The 19,612-nt window shown below is 44.0% G+C and overlaps 1 pseudogene; it reads right to left on the bottom strand.

The window, feature by feature from the left end:
- Positions 1-1,008: 1,008 nt before the first annotated feature.
- LOC114054245 lies at positions 1,009-3,128 on the bottom strand (annotated as a pseudogene).
- Positions 3,129-19,612: the final 16,484 nt, after the last annotated feature.

The raw sequence follows: 19,612 nt of genomic DNA on the forward strand, positions 1-19,612 counted from the left end.
CTCGCTACAGCTCCCAGTCCACACAGCTCTGACTCCCTTCATCCTGCCTTCCGTCCATTGCTTATTTACCCCCCTTTTCCATCCATCCATCTCTTTCGATCTGGTATGCAGATATCTTTCCCTTGTTACACTTCTCTTTCTCTTCACTTTTCACTATTTTGGCCTCTGTTTCCATCCATTTCTCCTTTAGCCCCTTTTCCGTTTACACTTACTTCCTCTTTCAGGTTCTCTTGGAATGTTTCCTCGCCTTTCTCTTCCTTTCCTTCCCCATTCTTTCCCTCCTCAGTTCTCTTTATGTTTTAGGTCCACATCATGAAATATTTTTATAAGATGCTCTTTACTCCAGAATTTTTGGTTCTCTTTTTCCTTCATGTTGACTTTCTTTAGAATATTTTTTCTTCCAGCATTCTCATTTCCTGTCTTAATTTTTCACCTCCTTCTCTGTTTTGGATTTTTACAATCCTTCTTCCCAAATCTGAGGATGCTTCAGTTTCTTCTTTGAGGATTTGCAGTCATGTTATATCATTTGGTTTATTCTTTAAAGTTTGTTTTTCTTTTCCTTGTCTCCGTGGTCAAGTCGTCTTTGTTCTTGATCAATTTTGTGGCTTTTTTCTTGATTCCAATGTTATGTCCAGTTGACCTCTGCTCCCCATTGAGACAATGTTCCATGTTTTGGATATTTGTACTTTTGTTTTCCAGGTAGCTCTGGTGATCTCTAAGTTTCTTTGTTTCTCCCACGTGGTGTGATCTAAGGAGTGGTGTGCTCCCTCCTCGTGGCATGTCCTCCGCTATCTACTTGACTCGAAGCACTGTTTTCTGCCTTGGAACTCTGCCAGGCTGCCCGCTTTTGCTCATTTTCCTCCTTGCCGTGTGATTGTGACCTTGAACTGCGTATGGGCAGTCCAGTCCTAATGCAGTGGCAACAACAGTTTGCCCGTATTCTCCTTCTGACCAGATGTTGAAGCGCCTTACTTTTTGTGGCTTGACAGCTCCTGAAACTCTTCCCACTCACTCAGCCATCCTAAAGGCCTGCTCTTGGCCCCCATGATGTCCCTTTTGTCCTCCAAAGCCACTGGGTTTGGCCTAGTTACTTTGTTTCCATCAATCTCCCCGCCTTCCGTGGACTCTTTGACAACTTTAGGTTCTTCTTTTGAGTTGATGGCCTTAAAATTTAACCCTTTAGGTGACCCTTTCCTCCTCTCTGTGACTTTCCTGACCCCCACAGAGTTGTGAAATGAATCATTGATTGTTTCTTCTTTCTTGTCTTCATATAGTCCTTTGAAGAACACGGTTTTGTAGGAATATCTCCTTGGTGCTGTATTAACTGTCTTCTTTTCCTTTAGCTCCAGCTGATAGCCCTACCTTCAGTTACTCTGTTGTTCCAAGAATTCAAAGCTTCTTTCACTTCTTCCACAGAGGCAATTTCAATGAATGTGTGCCTTTTGGATCCTCTTTGGTTCTTCTGGGGCAAGCTGATGTACGTTGCCTTCTCAAACCCCTCCTGTGGACTTTCTTCAGCTGAGCTCGTGGTGAGGTTATTCATCACCATTTTCTTTCAGTCTCCCTTCCCGCTCTTGTTCTTGCTTCAGGAATTTTTCTCCCCACCTCTTGAGGTCTTTTGTCCTTGACTTTTCTTCTCCGTAGAGTCCAGAACGAGCACTGGACTGTCAATCTGAGTTCCTTGTTTCTCTTCTAAGGCCTTGTCCGTGTCTGCTTTTGACTTAAATTCTGTCTTAAATAGGCAATTTTTGGGGTGGCCCTTCCTTGGTGCATACAAGTGTAACTTTAGTAGCATCTTCAGACCCTTCCTGGAGTCCCTTTATGTGGCAGATTTTTGACAAAGCGCGTCCTTATGTCACCATCTTTCTTATCGTCTTTTGCTTTTCCTCCCTTCATTCCAGAGCTTAGCACTTTGCAGCCACTGCCTTTCAGAGCCTTGTTTGTGTCTTGGTGGTGCCAATGGCGACCTCCACAGTGGTGAGCTCCTTTTTTGCAAAGATGTCTGTAATGCCAGTTTTAGCTCCAAAGCGTTTTTGTTGAAGTTCAGGTTATGAGCAAAGAGACTGAAATTGGTAGACGCTTCAGCCTCCAGTTTCTGTCTCTCGGCTTTGGGAGGTTTCCACCTCCCCTTTTCCTTTTCCTCTTTCCTGGTGCTTCTTTGACAGGCACTTCATTGTTGTCATCCTCCTCCTCTTCCTCCTCTTCCTCTCCCTCCTCCTCCTCCTCCTCCTCCTCCTCCTCCTCCTCAGATTCTTTGATGTTCCCAGCTTTCCTTTTGGCCAATGTGGCCCCCATGGCCTCTTCTTCAGCCTCAGATGTATGTTTGACCAGAGCCACTCCCGTTTTGGAGACTTTGGCTGGCTCACATTCTTTATCCTCTTCATCTTCACTGTCGTCTTCTTCTGATTCAGTGTCCTCTTTCTTGGCATTCCTCCCATTTTTTTGCCCTTTTCATCAGGGGTGGGTGGGGGTCGGAGGGGCTCTTGCCTTTGCTAGGATGGCTGCTGCTTTAACTGGAGTGGTTCCTTTCTTTGGCTGGGGTAGCCACTTTCTTGGCTGGTGCGATGCCAGCTTTGGCTGGGGTAGCCACTTTCTTGGCTGGTGCGATGCCAGCTTTGGCTGGGGTAGCCACTTTCTTGGCTGGTGCGATGCCAGCTTTGGCTGGGGTAGCCACAGCCTCTTTCCCTTCTTATGAGGGATCACAAGCTCTTCTCCACTGCTTTTTTTTCATCTTTTGCCATGTCCCCATACTCATTGTCTTCTTTCTTCTTTGGGGGAGGATCAGCCTTCCCGAATTTCACCATGGTAGTGGCACAGGACTAGGAGTCAGAGGCCCAGGCAATGTAGCTGGTGGCAGAGAGGGTGAGGAGCAGCCTGTGCATGAACCCTCCTTAAATCTTTCCTCCCATTGGTGTCCCAATGCTGAAGTTTCTACATTAATCAGTCTCTCACATAGTCTACCTACTCATCCCGTCACTCAGAGATTAGCTTTCTCTCTGCATACAACTCCTACTCTCTCCATTAGTTTCTAAGCAGCCAGACATCACCTATATCTCGATTCACTTGCATCTCCCTCACTGGATCACTTTAAATATTGCATACTTTACTCTCACCATCTCACCTTCCATCCTTTTGGAGCTTTTGCTGTGTTCTCAAGTATCCATTCACCCTTCACTGCTAAGGCTTCTGCTTTCACACATTCCATCTCACAGATGTAGCACTCTCCAGCCAAGAATCTCTTGTGTCATATGGTTCTCTTTCCATACAGCTCTTACGCTCTTGGTCTCTCTTTCTGTCCATCTCTCATTTCCCACTTTCTCCGTTCATCCATGTCTTCTTCTTCAGGTCTTTCTTACACTTCTTCTTTACATTGGTGTTCTAAACCTAGGTTCATCTCTTCCCCTCTGGATCTATACAATCATTTTTCTCACAATGCTGAAGTATTCATGCAGTCTCTCACTCTTTAGGCCTTAATATGCATTCATTTCTCCCACTCTGAAATTTTGAAACAGCCTGACCCACATTCCTCTTCGGTTGCATCTCCCCAGTCGTTCTTTGCTTCCCTGCTTCTCCTCACTTCAGACACTTCACATTGCATACTTCTCATCATTCATCAATTTCTTCTTCTCTGGCTTTGACTGTCAATTCACATATCAGCTTTTGGATCTCCTTTCACCCTTTTTTGTGCCTGTGTATCACCCATCCTCACCCTCTTTCTTTCTCAGTCTGTTCTTCTCTCTCTGTTTTTCTTCATTCCTTCATCTGTCACCTTCTATTGATACCTATTCATCCAGCACTCAGAGATTAGCTTTCTCTCTGCACACTGTTCCCACTCAAAACATGAGTTCACCCCTCCATGTCTCACTCAGTTGATCTTTCTAAACAGCCAAGTATCACCTGTGCTCATCTTGACTCACTTATATCACACTCAGTGGTTCACTAGAAATATTGAAGATCTGATTCTCAACATCTCGCCTTACTGTTTCCTGGTTATATCATGTTTTCTCAGCTGTCCATCCTTCATTCCTAAAGTTGCTTTTTTCATGCATACCTGAATGTGCGGGCGTTTCTAGCCATTAATCTAGCGTTCTCTCCATATGTCTCTCACTCTCTTGGTCAAATTTACCATCTGTCTCTCTTTTCCCCCACTTTCTCTATTCATCCATTTCTTTCTGTCTGTTTCTCTCTCATTCATTCTTTGCTTTTGAGTTCTAAACGTGGATTTAGCTCTCCCTGACTACATCTATACAACCATTCATTTCACAATGCTGAAGTGTCTACATTCATACATCTCTTACTCTTTAGACCTCAACACGTATTCATTCCTCCCTCTCTGTGAGTGCATAACCAAGTAGTAACCAATAATAACCAATCATTCTTCTCTTCTTTGCTCCTCCTCAGTTCTACAATTTCACGTTTCATTCCTCCATACATCAGAGTTTTTTTTTTTCTTGCCTGTACATCACCCCTTTCACCTTTTCCCTTTTTGCCTGTCTCAGTCCATTCTTTTCTTCCTGTTTCCTTCATTCATTGTCTCACTGTCTAGGTATACTTATCCATCCACCACTCAGGTGATAGTTTTCATCATGCATACAACTTCCCCTGGTACAATAATTAACTCACCCATCTCTCATTCAGGTGGTCTTTCTGGGTATCCAAATATCACTTCTACTTATGTCTACTCATGTGTCTCTTACTCAGTGGTTTGTTCCAAACATTGTTTATCTAAATTCCAACATCTCTACTTTCATACTTTCATGACTTTCTCTGTTTTCTGAGCTGTTCATGCTTCACTGCTAAGGCTTCTCTTTTCAAACCTACCTCAGTGTACAAGAATTTATAGCCAGGAATCTATCTCTAACTCAAAATCTATCCCATCCTTCTCTCATTTTCCCACTTTCTCCATTCATCCTTCTTTTGCCCTGTTGTTCACTCTTATTTATTTGTCCCCTTTTCGTTTGGGACATTCATTGTTCTCTGCCTCTCTAAATCGATGTCACCATTAGTCTCCTTAGCTTTGTGACCCTGAACAATCACAGAACCTCTTTCTGCCTCAGTTTCCTCATTCTAAAATGAGGATAACAGTAGCACTTGCCTTACAAGTTTATTTGAAGATCTAATGAGATAATACTTGTAAAGTGCTTATCACAGTGCCTGGCACATAATAGGTTCTTAATCAATGCTTATTTCCTTTTCTTCTCCTTCCCTCTCCTTCCATTCCTTTTGGCCCTGTTACATTCTGTGCACATTTATAGAGTTGACCCTGTGATGTTGTAGAAATTCCAGATGATATCAGTGTTTGTTTCAGGAAGTTCTGTATCTGATCGACACACATATCAAATCATGTTCCAAGTCACTAATTATAAGAGAAATACAAATTAAAACACGTCTGAGATTTCATTGATTGACAAAGATGAAAATAATACAAAAATGCTAAATGTCACCGGATTGTGTGCGAGAAGCCAAGCAGTGAGTAGAGCTGTGAGGCGTTCTCATGATTTGGGGAAACATTTTGCAAGTATCAGATAAGTCATTAAACCATATATACCGTTTAAGCTAGATATGCCAGCATTAGTCATATAAATATACGACCTATAGATCCACCTCCCAGTCATATACTTACATGCATGTGTGGTCACACACCCTACAGATATGAAAGAGAGCCAAAGAAAAAGTACCCATCCTCGTGGTAGCAAAGCAGGGGAAGGAAAGTCACACAGTCTTGGGAATGGCCAGACAGATTTTGGTGTGCGGAGGTCATGGAGTCTCATTATTCTGTTTTAAAAAAAAGGATTCAGAGAAAATCAAGAAGCTTTGTATGAGCTGGTGCAGAACAAAGTAAGCAGAAAGTAGGAGAGTACGTTATATGACGGCCACAAGAATATTCAGTAAAACAACACTGAAAACCTTCCGAGTTCTTCAGTAGCTCAAAAGAAATGTGAAATGCTCAGATTTAGAGACATCCCCATCCCAAATATTCAGACTATTTGTACCTGGCCTGTGGTAGAGCCTTCTGAGCCCACATTGGTCTGATCAGCTACAGTTGGACACACTGGACCTTGATCCCAACATAGTGAGGTCATTTTGGTCCTCTTCGAGCACAAAGGACAACAATCAATCCTCATCTGTATTTCCCCTCAGGTATGTATCCCTTCATCTATGTACATTCCTCTAGTCTGTGTGTGTCCCCCATCAGTATCTTTTCATCTATCTGTTTATGCCCATGTATTCATTTTTGTCTGTGATCCTGTCTTTTCCTGTTTGCTCGTATATCTGCATCTGTGTGTCTACATGTTTCTATGTTCACCCTCCTGTCTGTGTCCCCATCTATGTGTTCCATTCTGTTGGTACATCCCTATATGTTTCTCTCCCTCATTTCCCCCACCCGTGTCCCCCAGCTATCTCTGTCCCATGTCTATGTATCCCCCGTTTGTCCCCCATGTGAATGTTTCCCATATATCTCTCATATGTTTGACAGGTCTCCCATCTGTCTGTCTATATCCCACTACCAGTGTGTGTGTGTGTCTCCATCTGTTTGTTTTCCCACGTATGTGTTTTGTTCTATCTCTGTGTTCCCCTTGGTCTGCCTGTGTATCTGTCTGACCCGCCATCTGCCCATAGGTCCTCATTGCCATGTCTCTGTATTCACCTTACTTGCCATATGTATACCTGTCTTTGTGTGTAACACCGTATGTCTCTGTGTTCACTTTGCCTGTGTGTCCCTGTGTCTCCTGATCTGTGCTGTTCTCTGTCTTTGGGTCTTCTTTGTTCCCATCCATTGTGTATGTCCTCATCTAACTCCCACTCTCTTTGTGTATCCCACTTGTCTGTCTTCCTTCTGTTTGCGCATGTCTTCATCAAAGTCCCTCTGTCTCTGTATCACATCTGTCTGTCCCTCATGTTTGTCTCCAAATTCCACTATTAGAGTCTGTTCCCCATCTGGCTGTGGCCCATGTCCGTCAGTCCCTCCTTCTGTTTGTGTGTCCTTACCTCTTAGTATGTTTCTATCTGCGTTCCTCTCCCCGATGTGTGTTTACTCTTGTCACTGTGTGTCTCTCCTCTGTATGTACATGCAGGTGTCTGCCATCCATGTATGTCTCCCTGTGTCTGTTCACTCTGCCTCTCTGTGTGCGTGCCCCATCTTTCTGCACATTCCCATATGTTTCTGTGTTTACCCTGCTTGTCTCTGTGTCTGCTTCATTGCGCTGTATGCCCTTCTCTCTGTTCCTGTCTGTGCATTTGCTCCTGTCTCTGTCTCACATCTTCCAGTCCCCCATCTGTCTGTTTATCCATCCTGTGTCCTCCATCTGGGTGTCCCCCCTCCGTATCCCCTGGCCTGTCAGTTCTTCTCCCTGTGTTTGCTTCTGTCTAGGTGGAGCCACATCTTTTCACTTCTATGAGTGTTCCCATCTGTCTCTGGATTCCCTCCATCTCTGCCAGTGTCTCCCCATGTCTGTGTCCTCATAGTGTCTTTGATTCCGTGTGTCCCCATGTATCTGTTCACTGCTCTCTGTATTGTCCTAGTTTCTTTGTGTCCCCCAGATGTCTTTTGCCCCCCCCCCCCATTTTTCTGGGTCTTCTGTCTGCCTGAATGTCTCCACAGCTAGATTTTTGTCCTACCCAGCGTGTGGTCCTGTCTCTCTGTATCCTTCTGGCCATCTTTCTGTTTGTATAATCTGTCTAGTTCCCTCGATGTCTGTGAGCCCCATCTGTTCAGGTCCTGCTCCCCATCCACACTAGTGTCTTCCCTCTGGTGTTTGGCGCCATTTTCCCCATTTATATCTTGTTTATATATAGTTGTTTTCTTGTTGTCTCCCCCTTTAGACTGGGAGCTCCTTGAGAGCACGGGCCGGCTTTTACCTTTCTTTGTATCCTCATTGCTTAGTACAGTGCCTGGCGCAGACACCTTAAGACACTGGTGCTTAACACCTGCTTCCTTCCTTCCTTGAGTCCCTTTGTCTTCTCATCTTTGTGTGTCCCTCATCTCTTTGCATCCTCACCTTCCATCTTTAGTCTCTACGGCCCCTTCTGTGTTTGTCTATCTGGCCACACCATAACCTGCTTTGCTCATGCATTCTCCTCTGTCACAACAACTGACATGTTTGTCAATGTTGTCCCATCCCCACATCATGCGCCTTCTCCATCTGACTGTGACTCCCTTCTGTCTCTGCATCCTTCAGCCTTTCTTTTGCCTTAGTCTTGTCCCCCATCAATCTGTGTGCACCCAAATGTATGTTTACTTTTTTTTGGGCGAGGCAGTTGGGGGTTAAGTGACTTGCTCAGAGTCACACAGCTAGTAAGTGTTATGTGTCTGAGGCCGGATTTGAACTCAGGTCCTCCTGACTCCAGGGCCAGTGCTTTATCCACTTGCCACTATGTGTTTACTTCTGTCTGTGTCCCACACGTCTTTTTGGCGTCTCATCTGTGTCCCTGTCTCTGTTTGTCCCCATCAATGTATTCATTTCTGTCTGTCAGTCAACAAGCATTAAGTGCTTACAATGTGCCAGGCTTTGTGCTAATCTCTGAGGATTACAAAGAAAGGCGAAAACAGTCCCTGTCCTTAAGGGACTTAGAAAGAGACAACATGCAGGCAGCTATATACAAACAAGAGAGGTACAGGACAGATCAGAGAGACTCTTAGAGGGAAAGTGTTAGCAACTGGGGAGACTACGAAGATGCTGCAGGAGGGATTTGAGCTGAGGCAAAGGAAGGAGAGCAGTCCAGGAATGGTGCATAGATGCATGGAGATAGAAGATGGAGTATGGTATGGGCCAGGCTGGAGAGCTGAGTGTGTGGAGAGGATTAAGTCTAAGATTGGAAAGGTAAGGAGGGGAAAGGGTCTGTATAGTTTAAATGCTCAGCAGAAAAGTTGATGTGATCTTGGAGGTGGCAGACAGCCTCTGGAGTTAGGTGAGTAGGAGATAGCATGGTCAGACGTACACTTTAGGAAGATCACTTTGGTAGTGGAATGGTGGATAGACTGGAGTGAGAAGAGACTGGAGGCAGGAAGACCAACCAGAAGTCAATTGTCATAATTCAGGAGAGGGTGAAGAGGGCCTAAACCCGGCTGCTGGCTAGGGGAGAGGAAAGCAATGTATGAGAAAGGGGTAAGTAGAAACAAGATTTCCCAATGGATTGGGTTGGTTGGGGTGAGGGAGAATGTGAAGTTGAGTTTGACACCCAGGGCACAAGCCTGGATGACTGGGAGGATGATAGTGCCTTTGACAGTGATATGGAGGTTAGGAAGAGGGGAGGGTTTGGGGAGAAAGATCATAAGTTTTGTTTTGGACATTCTGAGTTTGTGATTTCAATTCAAGATATCCCTTAAGAGGCAGTTGGTGATGTGAGACTGGAGGTCAGGAGAGAGGTTAGGATGGGGTATATAGATCTGGAAACCATTTGTAGAGACAGCCCAGATTTATAGAGCTTTCAGGTTTGTGAAGTACCTAGTTATATCTCATTTGATCCTCACAACTTTATTATGCAGATGTTATAATTAGCCCCATTTTACAGAAGAGAAAACTGAGGCTAGCAAGGTTCAGCAACTTGCCCAGCGTCACACAACTGGTAAGTGTCTGAGGCAGGATTAGAATTCAAGTCCAACACTACTCACTGCAACCCTTAGCTGCCTTGATGAATGATAATTGAACCCATGGGAACTGATGAGATCATCGAGAGACCAGAGTGCCAACAGAGCCTTGGGGGACATCCAAAGTTACTGGGCATGACATGGCTGCTGATCCAGCAAAGAAGACTGAGGAACAGCAGTCAGCTCAGTTTGTTTGTTGTTCCATCAGCCTGGATGCCCCTACACGTCCACTTCTGTATCTGTCTCCCTTTCTGTCGGCCTTCCATCTGCTTTGTTCCCATTCTCTGTGTGGCCCTTGTACACCCGTTTTCCCGTCTGTCTGCCTCTGTCTGTCTTACGTATATATGTGTGATCTTAGTCAGGATGCTCTCCCATCTGTGTATGCCCTTGTCCGGGTTACCTCATCTCTCTGCCCCCACATCCACCAGTCTGTCCCTCTATCTGACTGTGTCACCACATATTGTGGCCCTTGCCCGAATGTCCCCCATCGGTCCATGTGTTCCCGGGTTAGTTAATATGGATTGCTCTGTAGGTCTTTGCTCCTCTAGTTGTCCACCATCACATCCCACATCTGTGTCCACATTTAAGTGTTCCCCTTTTTCCCTCTGGCCCTTTCTGTCTTTGTCTCCCAAGTGTTTGTTTTTGTGTCGTCCCTCCACATGTCCTGCTATCTGTCCATGTGTTCCTGTCTGTCGTCTTCTCTCTCGAAGTCCCCTTTGTCCATATGTCCCCACCCGTCTGTCCGTGTCTCCTTATCTTTTTGCCCCTCAGCTGTGTCCATTTCATCTACATGTCTTCTCTTTGTCTGTAGGTAGAACCCTTCTGAACCCTTCTCTGTGTGTTCTGTCATCAGCCTCTTCTCTGATCCTCAGTCTCCAGCTGCCAGTCTTTGTCTTCCCAATCTGCATGGGTGCCTCTGTCTATCTACGTGTGCCCCCCCACCTGTTTCCTGATTTGTGTCTCCCTGAATATCTGAATGTCCACTCCCATCTATGTGTGTGTGTCCACAGTGTGTCTATGTGCTCCACATTTCTGTGTCTGCTCTCGTATGTGTGTGTAGCCCCCATCTGTCTGGGTGTCCCTGTCTGTTGGTCTGTAGTCACTTCTGTTACCACTTAGATCTATTTGCTTCTCTGCGCCTCCATCTCTTTTTGTCCTCCAATATATGTCCTCATACATCTGTGCCCCCTGTTTAAAGCCCCCCATCTCTGTGTGTCCCCTGTCTCAGTCTGTGTCTTATCTCATGTTTATCCGCGTCTACCTCATATTTGTGTGTCCCAGCCTCTATGTGTCCCCACTCTCTGTCATCCTCTGGCCCCTTGTCTATCTACCTGCCTTTCCCTCTGTCCTTCACTGTCACTGAATCTATCTGGGTGGGCTTTTATGTTACTTCATTTTTGTCTGCGTCTCCCCCACATATTTTTATATACGTACACACACACACATAGGTATATATCTGTCTCCATCCATATATTCTCATGTTTGTATGTGTCCTTCTGCACGGCCATCTCCCAGACTGTCAGCTTCTAGCCTGCCAGCCTTCTCTGGGGTACCAGCTGTGTTCAGCACTGTCTCTACATCCCTTTGTCTGGGGCCCCCAGTCTTTCTGCATGCCCCATCTATGGCCTTGCTTCCATGTGTCCCCATCTGCCTGCCTGTCTGTTCCTGCACCTCTGTGCCCCTTCTTTCCATGCTTCCCCTTATCCGTCTTTGTGTCTGTGCTCCCCTCTGTCCACGTGGTCCCCTTTCTGTCTTGGTTCCCCTGTTCCTGTGTCTGACTCATCCTGTTCCATATGGCTCTTGTGTGTGGGTGTACTACAACTGTCTGGGTCCCACCCTCCCTTTGGTCTTTGTTCCCTCTCCATGTCCCCTGAATGTTTAGGCCCTACGGTGAGGCTGTGTATCTCTTCTTAGGTGCCCCTTTCTGCCTACATGTCTCCAGGTCTATTTCCTCACCTTTGTATCCCTGACTGTATCCATTCCCATCTGTGTTTGGGTCCTCTTTTCTCAGTGTGTCCCCATTTACATTCCCCTTTCTGCTGGGCCCCATCATCTGTCCCTTGAGGTATCTCCCTGTCCCTTTACTGTCTCTTCTGTGCCTGTCACCCACATGGGGCTGTCCCATCTGTGTGCCTTTGGTCACTCTGTGGGTAGACCTTCTTCCTGTCTGTCCCATCAGCTGGGTATGGGCCCCTGGCTGTGTCTCTAGCATGTCCAAGTCCTCCAGGCAAACCTTAGTTCCCCATATGGGCATCCCTTATTGTCTGTGTGTCTGCTCCCATCTGTGTGGGTCCCTGCCTATCTTTGTGTTCTCCTGTTTATCTCCATAGATGTGTCCCTGTGTACCCCATCTGGCTGTCCTTTTGTTCCCCTTTTTTGTGTCCCTGTCTTTATGACTCACATCAGTCTGTGTAACCCCACATATCTGTTCACTTATCTCTGTTTCTGTGTCTTTCTCTGTGCCCCCAACTATATCTTTCCCTCTGTGTATCCCATCGGTATCTCATTGTCTGTCCGTGTTTTCTCTTGTCTATCTGTGTGTTCCTTGGCCGTGTGGCACCGTCTGTCTCTCCCATCGGTGTGCCCAGTCCCTTTTCTGGCTGTCATGTCTGTGTGGCCCTTGTCTGTGGATACACCCATTCTGGCCATGTGTCCCTCCTCATTTCCGTTTTCCTGTATATGAATGGGTGTGGCCCCATCTGTGCAGACCTCCTTGTCTGGGCCATTCCCTAGCTCTTGGCCTCCATGTGCCCATGTTTCCACCTGTCTCTCCCTCTAGCCATTTGAATGTCCACCTGTCTTTCTAGTCATCTTAACTTCACTGCATCTGCCCATGTTGATTCCTACATTTTCCCCTTTTCTCTGTAGCCCCATGTGTGTCTTTAAAGGTCCTTCTGGTATGCCTTTGTCCCCTGTGTGGTCTGTTTCTGTCCCATCTCAATCCACAGACCATGTCTGGGGCCCCCCGTGTCTGTGTCCCCTCCGACTGTGAGTCCCTCTCTCGTTCCCTGTCTTTCAGTTTGTGTTCCCGCCTGTCTATGTCCTTGTCTGGGCCCTTCCACATGTCCCTCTCTGGATGTCTCCCTCTAGCTGTGTGCCAGCCCATATGCCTAGTGTTTTCTTTGTGTCTTCCATCTATGTGTTTGCTTATGCACGTCCTCTCCATTTGTCAGTGCCCTGCTCATATAGTTAAATATCCCCATCCATGTGGCCTTATCCATTCGTGTTTACCCTTGTCTCTCTGTATTTCCTTGTTGGTCCACATGTCCCCCCACCTCTGTCTCTTTCATCTGTGTCCCCCATTCCATCAGCCTTTGTCACATCTCTGTATAGACCCCGTCTGTGGCCTTGTGTCTATGGATCTACACTTCCAGTTTGTCCCCCCCGGCTGCGTATGGGAACCTCCATTACGTCTAGGTCCTCCTGTCAGTTTGCATGGCCCCTGTTTATCTCTTTTCCCTTCCTTGGATCCCTATCTATGTATTCACTCCCAACTATGCGGGTGTTTCCCATCATGTGGGTGTTTACTCTGCATGTTAGCCCACCCTGAGCACTCTCATTTCCAGTCTAAGGACCCCCAGTTCCTTTAATCAGGTCTTATATGGTATGGACTCAAGACCTTTTACCCTACTGGCTGCCTTCGCTTAGATACTTTCCAGCTAATCAACATTCTTTATAAATGGTTGGGGCCAGATCAGGTGTGGTGAGGGCAGAGGATTGTGGGGTCTACCCGCTCTCCATTCCTAGAAGCTATGCCTCTCTTAATATAGTGCCTCAGCTTGTTTGGCTTTCGCATCACACTCCTGACTCATGTTGATTGCAGACCACTAAAGCCCCCAGATCATTTTTATCTCTATCTCTCCAACCTTTTTTGTGACTCTCTTCACTCTGTATGCCTACCTATTACTGTGACTTCCATACCTCTCTGTGTCCACCCCTGTCTCGGTGTCCTCTTTTGCTATAGGCTCCTGTCTCTATGTCCTCCTGCCTCCCACCCTCTGGCTACCCTCTCCCCCCATGTCTCTGCCTATCTCTGTGTCCCTCATGTGTTCCTTTCTATGTCCCTATCTGAGTGGCTGCCTTTCTCTGGGAGCCCCTCTCCCACCAGGCACAAAGCATTTTGCAAACCTTAAATACCTATGTAAAGGTGAGATGTTATTATTTTTGTTATCATCAGAATCCCTAGGACATTCCACTCCAAACTTCCAAATCGGTATCAGCCCATTCATGACTCCTACTTTGCTCTTGTCATTCACCTACTTCTGAATGCACCTGATGACACCATCACCTAGTATTTTGTCTAGTCTATTTTGCTCCATCTTTTCCCCCAGAGCAACATAAGATACTTGGTCAAATACAAATACATGGCTAAAATCTAGGTAAATTATAAATTGCATCCCTGGATTCAGCAATCTAGTAACCCTTTTCTCTGTTACCTGATTTACCTTGTGGGCTCCAGTAGCCTGACTGTTCCTTTGGAGATTTGGCCGTGAGACATTGTGGTGTTGTTCCATTGTGTCCAACTCTTCATGACCCCATGGACCCCAGCACGCCAGGCCCTTCTGTCCTCCACTGGCTCCCGAAGTCTGTCCATGCTCATGTTCGTTGTTTCCATGACACTCTCTATCCACCTCTGCCGTCCCCTTCTCCTTTTGCCTTCAGTCTGTCCCAAGATCAGGATCTTTTCCAGTGAATCCTGTCTTCTTGTTATGTGGCCAAAGGATTTAAGCTTCAGCTTCAGTATTTGTCCTTCTAAAGAAGGACATTATAGAAAGAAGCAAAGCTAGTTCAGAGAGATGGCAGGTTAGAGGTGACATTCATTTCATCCTCTCCTTTTTCAGGGAACTCTTTGATCAAACGTGAGTGGCAGGGCCAGGATCAGAGGACCCGACCAAAGCCATCTTCCCAAGACAAGTGTGCTTGAGAGGCTGTGTCACCCGCTTAGTTGCCAGCTGATATTCTCAAGTACCATGGAAGCTCCAGCCTTGTATTTCAGACCTCCAGGAGAAGATTCTAAATGACACAGAAGGAGAGAGCACCTCTGGATTGGAGGGATTTGGGGGAACTTTGGTCACTTGGACGGCAGCTTTCCCGAAAATCTGTCTCCACTTCAAAGTGGAGTTAAGAAGAGAAGCCCTGGCCAGAGGAAGGGGATGGGGATGGGGGTGGGGGTGCTGGTAGATGGAATCCATTGAATTCTAATGTTACCCAGCCAACTGCAACAAGGAGCCACTGCAGAGGCCAGGAGGAACCTTTCACTCTTAGCCTCCTGACAGCTGCTGTCACTTGGGCTCCTCCCTGAGCTCTCTGTGCCAAAGTTGCTACTCACTGCAAGCGTCCAGTGGGGCATGGCAGCAATCAGGAGAATGGGTAAGTATCCAAAGTGGCGAAAGCTTTCCACCTTCAGGAGGGAGGAATCATGTTATTTCCACTGCTATTCATAGGAATTGGATCAAAAGCAGTTCAAAGTGAACTCCAAAGGCGATTCTGAAGTCCGTGGGGAGAAATGTGATACAGAAGCTTCTCTCCATCTGGTCTATGTGAACCAATGATCAGAATCACTAATAATGAGAAAAATACAAATAAAAACAGTTTTAAGGACTGACCTCACACCCATCAGATTAACAAAGATAACAAAATGTGAAAACAGTAAATTGCTAGACAGGCACACTAATGTACTATTGGTGCATCTGCAGATTGCTACAACCATTCTGGAAAACTATTTGGAATTATACTAAGTCACTAAACTGTACATACCCTTAGACTCAGACATACCACTCACTACTAGACATGTTGGTTGTTGTCCTTCGTTCTCAAAGAGAACCAAAATGACATCACTATGCTAGAGTTAAGTTACAGAGTGTCGGATTGTAGCTGGTTAGACCAACGTGAGCTCGGAATGTTCCAGCACAGGTCGGGCACAAAAAGTCCACATGAACATTTGGGGTAGATTCTCTAAATCTGTGCATCTCACATCTCTTGTGAGCTATTTCAATTCCGCTTTGCTCATAGAGCACAGCACTTTCTCTGATGTGGGCACACCATGCTGAGTGGTCCTGTGCCAGTGTCTCCCATGTCACACAATCAATTCCTAAGTTGGGATGCTGGGCATGGGCACTTCCTTTTCTTAACATTCATTTTTTAATTTTCAGTTCCAAATTCTCTTCCTCCCTCCAGCCGATCTCCCACCCCTTGAGAAGGCAAGCAATATGATACCCATTATATGTGTAAAGTCATGCAAAACATTTCCATATTGGGGGGAAGGGAAGCAAGAAAAGTAAAAAAATATGCTTCAATCTACGCTCAGTCCATTGTTCTCTCTCTCTCTGGAGGTGAATAGCATTTTTCATCACAAGTCCTTTGGAGTTGTCTTAGATCATCATATTGATCAGAGTAGCTAAGTCTTTCATAGTTGATTGTTATTACAATATTGCTATTACTGTATACAGTGTTCTGGTTCTGTTCATTTTCACTTTGCATCATTTTATATAACTCTTCCCAAGTTTTTCAGAAACCATCCTGCTCGTTATTTCTTATAACAGAATAGTATTCCATCACAATCATATATCACAGCTTGTACAACCATTCCCCAAATGGTGGGCATCTCTTCAGTTTCCAATTCTTTGCCACTACACAAAAAAAAAGAGCTGCTATAAATATTTTTGTACTGTGGCAGGTGAACTTAGCCATAAATTCCCTTCTCCTAAAGGACCTCTCACCATTAGGACCTGTCCCGGTACACATAGGTCCTTTCCCTTTCTCTCTGAGATACAGACCTAGTAGAGGTATTTCTGGGTCAAAGAATATGCACAGTTTTATAGCCTATTGGTCATGGCTCCAAATTGGTCTCCAGAATGGTTGGACTAGTTCTCAACTCCACCAACAAGGCATTAGTGTCACTATTTTTCCACATCCCTCCAGCATTTGTTCTTTTCCTTTTCTGTCATATTAGCCAGTCTGATAGGTGCAAGGTGGTACCTCAGAGTTCTTTTAATTTGTATTTTTCTAATCAGTAGTGATTTAGAACATTTTATCACATGACTATTGATAATTCTGATTTCTTCTGAAAATTGCCTATTCATATCCTTTTACTATTTATCAATTAGTGAATGGCTCATATTTTTATAAATTTGGCTCAATATGCAACGTATTTGAGAAATGAGGCCTTTATCAGAGAAATTTGCTGTAAAATCCCACACACACTAGTTTCCTCCTTTCCTTCTAATATTGGCTGCATTTTTTTGTGCAAAAGCTTTTTAATTTAATGTAATTAAAATTACCCATTTTACCTCTCGTGATCCTTTCCATTTCCTGTTTTATCATAAATTCTTCCCTTATCCATAGATCTGGCATGTAATTTTTTTCTTGCTCTCCTAATTTGCTTATGGTATCACCTTTTATGTCTAAATCATGTATCCATTTTGACCTTATCTTAATTTATACAGCATGACATATTGGTATATGGATCTATACCTAGTTTCTACCAGACTACTTTCCAGTTTTCCCAACAATTTCTGTCAAATAGAGAGTTCTTGCCTCAAATGACTGAATCTTTGGGCTTATCAAACACTATATTACTGTTGTCATTTACCTCTGTTTATTGGGTTCTTAATTTGTTTGTGAGGTTTGTATACCTTCTATGGTCAGTTTTTGTGAGGGTACCATATACAGCTAATAAAAAGGTGTATTCTTTTGTATTCCCATTCACTTCCCTCCAGAGATCTATCAAATCTAACTTTTCTAACATTCTATTCATCTCCTTAACTTCTTTCTTATTTATTTTATGGTTAGATGTATCTAGTTCTGAGAGGGATAAATTAAGGTCCCCCTAGTGTAGTTTTATTATTTCCTCCTGTAACTCATTTAACTTTTCCTTTAAGAATCTGGATTCTATGCAATTTGGAACATATATTTTTAGTATTGATATTACTTCATTGTCTATGGTACCTTTTAGCAAAATGTAGTTTTCCCTATCTCATTTAATTAGGTCTATTTCTGCTTTTGCTTTGTCTGACAACCTGATTGCTACCCCTGCCCTTTTTACCTCAGTGAAGCATAATAGATTCTGCTTCAGCCCTTATTTTAACTCTATGTGTTTTTTTGTTCCAAGTGGGTTTCTTGTAAACAACATTTTCTTGGATCCTGGTTTCTAATCCATTCTGTTACCTGCTTCCATTTTGTGTGATCAATAACTGTATTTCCCTCCATCCTATTTTTTTTATCCCTATCCATCTTCAAAAGTCTGTTATGCTTCTTACCACTGCCTCCCTTAATCTGCCCTGCCTCTTATCACCCCTTCCCCTTTCTCTTAGCTCCTTCCTCTCCTACTTTCCTTTTGGGTAAGATAGATGTCTATACCCATCCGAGTGCATATATATTCTTCCCTCTTTGAATGAGTTGAGAGTGAGATTCAAGCATTGCCTGTCCCACCCCTATTTTGCCCCTAACTGTAAATACTCTTCTTTGCGCACCTCTTTAATGTGAAATAATTTTCTCCATTTTTCCTCTCATTTTCCCCTTCTCCCAGTATATCCTTCTTTCTTACTCTTCCATTCTTTATTTGAAATCATCCCAATATATTTGACTTACACCAGTGCCCTCTGTCTATGGAGACTCCTTCTAACTACCTTAATAATGATAAAGTTCTTAGGAGTTCTGTGTATCATCTTTCCATATAGGAATACAAACAATTTAAGATTAATAAGTCCTTTATGATTTCTCTTTCATGTTTACCTTTTGATGCTTCTCTTGAATCCTGTGTTTGAATGTCGGATTTTCTATTCAGCTCTAGTCTTTTCATCATGAATACTAGAAAGTCTTCTATTTCATTAAATATACATTTTTCTCTTGAAGATAATTATACTCAGTTTTGTTGGGTGGGTTATTCTTGGTTATAATCCTAGTTCCTTTGCCTTCAGAAATATCAGACTCCAAAACCTCTGATCCTTTGTAATGGTAGCTACTAAATCTTGTGTGATCCTGACATTGGTTCTATGGTATTTCTTTCTGGCCACTTACAGTATTTTGTCCTTGACCTGGGAGTGCTGGAATTTGGCTATAATATTCCAGGGAGTTGTCATTTTGGTATCTCTTTTAGGAGATGATTGGCAGATTCTTCCAATTTCTATTTGGCCCTCTGGTTCTAAAATATTTGGGCAGTTTTCCTTTATGATTTCTTGAAACATGATGTCTATGCTATTTTTTTGTTCATGGTTTTCAGATAGCTCAATAATTATTAGAGTGTCTCCCCTCGATCTATTTTTGAGGTAATTTGTTTTTCTGATGAGATATTTCACATTTTCTTCTATTTTTTGTTCTTTTGACTTTGCTTCATTGATCCTTGATATCTCATAGCTTCTATTTGAACCAGTTCTAAATTATAACAAATTTATTTTCTTCAATAAAGTTTAATGTGTCTTTTTCCATTTGGCCAGTCCTGTTTTTTAAGGAGTTATTTTCTTCAGTATTTATTTTGTGGCTCTTTTACCAAACTGTTAATTCTCTTTTCATAATTTTCTTGCATTCCTCTCATTTCTTTCCCCAATTTCCCCTCCACTGCTCTTATTTGATTTTTGAAATCTTTTTTGCTCTTTTTTTCATCTCTTTCTTTAGCTCTTCTAGGAATTCTTGTTGGGCTTGTGTCCAATCTGCATTTTTCCTTTCAGGCTTTGCTTGTCGATGTTTTCACATCATTGTCTTCTTCTGAGTTTGTGTCTTGATCTTCCTTGTCACTATAGGAGCATTTTATGGTCAGGTTCTTTTTTGGTTGTTTGCTCATTTTTCTAGCCTACTTCTTGATTTTAAACTTTATGTTAAACTTGGGCTCTGGTCACTTCTTGGAGGTGAATGGAGGTGTCACTGTCCCAAGCTTTAGGCATTTTCATAGCTAGTTCTAGGGGTTTGTAAATTTCTGATGCTTCAAAGGTGGCGTGATCCAGGGAAAGAGGTGATCACTATTCTCCTGGTCTGTATTTTAGTCCTTCATCAGGAGAGGCCCCTGCTCCCTTGCAATGCAAGTGCTAG

Source organism: Vombatus ursinus, unplaced genomic scaffold, assembly GCF_900497805.2.
Source record: "Vombatus ursinus unplaced genomic scaffold, bare-nosed wombat genome assembly UNPS02004268.1, whole genome shotgun sequence".
Classification (NCBI taxonomy): domain Eukaryota; kingdom Metazoa; phylum Chordata; class Mammalia; order Diprotodontia; family Vombatidae; genus Vombatus; species Vombatus ursinus.